The following is a 6,470-nucleotide window of genomic DNA, read 5'->3' as shown; positions in this document are numbered from 1 at the left end:
TGTCCTCATTTGTCTTTTTTTCTTCGATTATTTTGAATATTTGTATTTTGGCTTGATTTTATAACCAATTTTACGTTAAAATATGATCTGGAAATCTTTCATAAATAATCTTAAGTTACTTTTTAATTAATATTAGAGGTATTATTACTATAGGTTTCTTATTTTTCATTCTAAGTATTAATATTTTAACTTTATTAATTAAACATTTAAAACTTTTAGATTTCCCTTTTAAATTCTAAATAAATTTTTGATTTATAAATTGGATATCAAAAACATGAATTTATGTTGTATTAACATCCTGGAAACCTTTTTGTTGAATATTAAATAATCTAGACACAACATAACTTTTTCTTTCTAGAATAATCGAACTGGCTCCAATAATACATTTTAATAACTTCTCATTAAATTATTAATACCGAGTTATGCTATATCACTTATATATATCTTTTTTATAAACGTTAATTACATTTATTTAGAATGTCAGTATGCCTATTACATTTCTTATCTATGTTTTTCTCATTAAAACAATAATCACTAGATCTTCCTTTCTAATAATAATCACAAAGCATGTTTGTATCAATCACTTATTTAAATAAATATAACTTTTGTTTCTATACTTAGAAGTCCATTCTGACTTGTCCATCTTCCCATTAAATAACTTAAAATTTGGGCATTCTTAATACCTAAATAGATTTCACAGTTAAAGTAAGAGTTTGAGGTAAACATGGGTATTTATTTAAGTATAATATATATCCAACTGTTAATAATATTTCTCACTTCAAGATCTAATCTCTTTTTTAGTTTCTACAAGATATACCATTCAGTTATAAATAAGATTTAATCAAATCAACATGTGACATGGACGCTTTTTACTGTTTTTAAGATATTAAATAATTATCATGATATATTAAATAGTGTATATTATCAATACTGTTTTTGTATCTAGAAATGTTTTACTGGGTTTTAATAACTTTTTAAATTTTTTAGTGCGTTTTTGTATCCGTTTTCAATTATCATCACCATATAATACTTTTATAAGAAATTTTATAAATATAATCTCGTTTAAAATACATGTTTTCATTGTATATCAAATTAATAGATATAATTAATCATCTATGTTGTTATAATTTTAAAGATATATAATTGTTATAATCGGTCAAGATTTTTACCCTAATGTCAATAAATATTTTAAGTAGTAACAATAATTAAACCAATTTATTGTCATTAGTAGAATTAATTTATCTTTAAATATTTACAATAATTCATTTAATCTTATCATGCGTTGTTTTCTTGTCAATATGAAATGAAAACTTTGTTTAACTTATGTAATTTCTTTATATACATACACAATTATATAATCTTTAAAATAATATAAATATATTTAATTACAGTGTCGAATCAAATCAATTCCATTACTTCCCATTTATATTTCAAGTGAAATTCGTTGTCAACAGAAATATGCTGTTCCTGATATATCTTTTCAACTATATCTAAAAAAAAAAGTTCGGATTTATTTAAGCTGTAGTTGTTAATACTTGTTAGTTTTCTTCGTGTGTTTCTCTGTAACCCGGTCGGGGAACCGCATTGCTGCGTAAACCCCCACGGCCCTTATGCCAGCTTAATCCCTCTGCCGACAGTCGGCTAGCCTTAGGACTAAGTGTCCCATTGACCCTGAGCTGGCGTTATAATTAGAGACAGTACCATACTGTCTTGGGATCTCTACAGACCCCTGCGCTATGCTTACGTAGGCTTTCTACTGCCTTGGGAGTTATTGTTGCCGCCACTACCCAAGGAGATCGGTTGTTTTTACAAGGCCCGATCACGGCCTAATGCTAGTCTTTTTACAGTGGGGTTATTACGACTAGCGCCCACTTTTGTGATGGCGTCCCGGTTCTCGTTCTTTTACCAACCAAAGCGAGGTTCGAACCCGGGCAGCTCAGGAGTGAATCAGCAAGCCGACCACTAGCCCAACGCCGTCATTTCAACTATATCTAGTTTAGAAACACACACACATAAATTATTTGTTTTTATTCATTTTTTAAATTCTGCTTTAAGTCTGTTGCGTATTTATTTATTACTTTTTTTACAATCCCAATAAATATTCGATTAATTAAAAGTTTTTTTTAGATATTGGCCTGTATTGATAACCAAAGATAATAATAACGTAGCTCCTCTTTTTGTATTATAAGTATAATTACAATTAGTTTTAAGCATTAACTCTATTTTTCTACATTTTCGGCTGTGTTTATCTGTTATAATTAATATTATTTTCAACTCATTAAAGCGTTATTTATTTATACGTTACATTATTTTGAGTCAATTCCAATATCCATATTAGATAATATTTAAAGTAAGAGTTTGAGGTAAACATGGGTATTTATTTAAGTATAATATATATATCCAACTATAAATAAATTTATTGACACAACCACACATAATTTTTTTAATTTTATGTTATTTAATGTATTGTTTTACCATCTCTTTGCAGTCTCAATTTCACTTCAATTTGTTAGATGTGTGAGCACTTATTTATTATAATTAATTTGTTTATATTCTTTTAATTTTAAGTTGTTACTCTAATAAATTGTTCATTATAAAAAAACTTACATCTAAATATATCTGTTTAAATTTTAATTACACAAGTTTTATTAAGACAATTTATTATTAAAAGAATTTCTTTACCAGATATCTAAATATTCTTCATCTCAATTTATACAACTCATTAATATTATTAAACACGATAATGTTTCTCATTAATATTATTCATCTAAAATTTTTACAAATCATTAATATTCTTCATCTCAATTTATACAAATCATTAATATTCTTCATCAATAAATATTATACAACTCACCAATATATTCTATTCCAATTTATACATCATACCAACATTCACCCACGACAAACCAACATGACAACAAACCAACAACACAAAAACATTCTCTAAGTAATTCAATTACATTAAGGAAAAGCACAGCCTCAAACACTCGCTCAAGGCTAGTGTCGTACAGCTTGCTTCCTTATTTGTGTCGTCTTCACATAAAATGTGCCCTCAAGTTTGCTTTCTGGCTTAGAGGCCTTCAGCCATTACACTTAGAACGTAGCTGTGCTGCTGCGTTAACACACAACAGCTTCACCAGTGGTTCTGATCAGCGCTTCCTCTCGTACTCCTCTGACCTACTCTTAGGCACTAGCAGTAGGGTAAAACTAACCTGTCTCGCGACGGTCTAAACCCAGCTCACGTTCCCTGTTGGTGGGTGAACAATCCAACACTAGGTGATTTCTGCTTCACCATGCTAGGAAGAGCCGACATCGAAGAATCAAAAAGCGGCGTCGCTATGTTCGCTCGGCCGCCACAAGCCAGTTATCCCTGTGGTAACTTTTCCGTCACCTCTCCTCATAACCTAGAAGAGGATCTATAGGCCCCTGTTTCCAGTAGTATCATTTCATAATAATACCTAAAGCAAGCTTTTGCCCTTTTGCTCTATGAGTGGTTTCCTTCCCCTCGCAGCTTACCTTTGGACAACTGCGTTATAGTTTAGCAGTCGTGCCGCCCCAGCCAAACTCCCCATCAGATATAAATAACACATTCATTACATATGCCAGTGGTCTTGCACTTTTTTATCCCACCTCGCTGCGGCATCATAACAAACACCTCTATCTCACTAGAGTCAAGCTCAACAGGGTCTTCTTTCCCCGCTGCTTATCCCAAGCCCGTTCCCTTGGCTGTAGGTTCGCGCTGCTCAAGTAGGGACAGTGGGAATCTCGTTGCTCCATTCATGCGCGTCACTAATTAGATGACGAGGCATTTGGCTACCTTAAGAGAGTCATAGTTACTCCCGCCGTTTACATGTGCGTACTATATATTACTTTTTTAACGTCCCAAGCACTGGGCAGAATTCACTTTCTATCTATCAGAAAGCTATGTTTTTATTAAACAGTCAGATTCCCCTTGTAAGCCCAGTTCTAGCATGCTAGAGCCAATAATTCTCCCAAAGTTACTCATCTATTTTGCCGATTTCCCTTACTTGAGTTATATCTCACATTGGGCTACTCACCCATAAGTCCTGTTGCGGTTCGGTACGACTAATTCTTTCCTTTTTATCAAACTAATATAAAATCTAATTCTTTGTATAACACTCCATAGATTTACTTAAAATTGACAAATTTACATCAACTCTTTTAAAATTAGTTGTCGTTATTATATTACTATAACTGAATTATCATATGAATATCTTCATATCTCCCTTTTACATAGGATCGTATCACCTCCTTCAATTAAAAAGGATGAACCCGACTTAATATGTCCTAATAATAGTCGCTACTACTTCCAAGATCTGCTCTAAGAATCCTTCCATATAAAATTACTTTTATACTTCAAAACAATCCTCATGCCAGTCTACTAATATACAGGTCTCGCATTACACATAACCACCTTCAATTTTAGTCTATCCCAAATTCGATAGGTACGTTTTAACACGTTTCTTAGCGGATTCCGACTTCCATGGCCACCGTCCTACTGTCTTAACTTGGAAATCTACTTTAATGCATGTTGTGTATTTGGTTGCTTAACAATATCTGCTTCTAGCTTCTTTGCTTCTTGCAGATTATGCTTACCACAATCTGCCCACTGGTTGAGATCAATTAGACAATAAATTATTTATTATTTATTTAAACACATTCGGAGTTTGTTGACTATGTCCACATCCTCTCTACTGCATCTTCCTATAACTCAACCGCTGTCCTGAGAGACATTTCGACTGGAACCAGCTACCAGATAGTTCGTTTGGTCTTTCGCCCCTATACCCATTTCTCGTCAGCGAATTGAACATCAGCAAGACTAATATCTTCCATCAGAATTTCTCCTGACTTCAATACCAACAGATATAGTTCACTATCTTTCGGGTCTTACCGTTATAACTAATTAATTTCTTTCGGTTCAAATCTTTAATTTATTTTCTCCTCGCTATAACGGAAATCTCCTTGGTCCGTGTTTCAATACGGGTCCTATAAAATAGGCTTAAACTCATGTACTTTCAGTATTTCATCCTATATAATTATTTTCAGCTTTCCCTCGCGGTACTTTTTTGCTATCGGTCTCTACATAATATTTAGCTTTAGATGCTTATACCACCTATTCATACTGCAATACCAAACAATACTACTCTATAATTTCTTTAAAAATCTACCGTGGGCTATCACCACATAACTGCTCCTCTTTCCATAGGATTCTAGATATCTCTATATACAACTAAATATATTACCATTAGAGCTCTTTCTTGTTCGTTCGCCACTACTAAAGAAATCCAAGTTTGTTTCTTCTCCTGTCCTTAATGATATGCTTAAGTTAAGGACGTATTCTTACATTACTGCAATATTACAATCTCATAAAATTCATTATGCTTATCGTATTCTTTACGTTGGTCTTCGTTTATAGAACCTATCCATCCTGTACATGAGATAAAATATCATCTTGTTAATTGTTAGACTTATCTTTTCAGTTGAATAACTGATCTGTGGTTACTACTCCACAATATAGGGTATTGGAGTCGAGGACTAACAAAAATTAAAACTTTGTTGACAGAAATTAATATCTCTGATCGTTATTAATTAGATATTAAAAGGATGAGATCTAAAAAGAACCCGTGAGATTAAACAAAAAATTTCATTTTCAAAAATAATTATTTACAGCTTTTAACTTAGTGATATTTTATACATCCTAAATCACTTCAAATTTAAAGATATTGCAATTATTTTTATTTAATAAATATTTATGCGGTATCTTAAACATGAGATTTCAATGTAACTTGTGTAATAATACATTTATTTTCTTTTATAGAAATATTTATTAGCCCTTTTAAATTTATGTGGTAACTTATACATGAGATTTCAATGTAACTTGTGTAATAATACATTTATTTTCTTTTATAGAAATATTTATTAGCCCTTTTAAATTTATGTGGTAACTTATACATGAGATTACATTATAAATTGTAAGAAAAGGAATTTATTTTATTTAAATTTATACTTTATTGCTTGGTTTTTAATTTCTAAGGTATTATTTTAATTTTAAATCATTTTAAATTTAGTAATTATTCTTTTTGTATCATATAAATGAATATTAAATGGTTTTATCTATATTATCTTGTTTTTTATACATGTGATATCATTTTAAAGTTTGTGAAGCTGCTATTTTTATCATTTAAATGAATATTTCTTAGCTGTTTCTATTATTTGTAGTATCTTAAACATGTGATATCATTTAAAATTTAATTATAATGCATTTACTTTCAATTAAATTTGTTTCCTATCAAGAATATTCAACAATTTCTATTATTTTATAAATGAAATCTATTTATAAATTTTGTTTTTTGAGATAAAATAAAGATTTTCTTTTAAATATTGTTGCTAAATAATTTATAATTGTCCTCCTTTATTAATATAATTGAATAAATGCCTACAACTTAGGC

The sequence above is a fragment of the Arctopsyche grandis genome, unplaced genomic scaffold, assembly GCF_051622035.1.
Source record: "Arctopsyche grandis isolate Sample6627 unplaced genomic scaffold, ASM5162203v2 HiC_scaffold_131, whole genome shotgun sequence".
In the NCBI taxonomy this organism is placed as follows: Eukaryota; Metazoa; Arthropoda; class Insecta; order Trichoptera; family Hydropsychidae; genus Arctopsyche; species Arctopsyche grandis.
The sequence above is the reverse complement of the archived record's forward strand: the minus strand, read 5'-3'. Positions refer to the sequence as shown.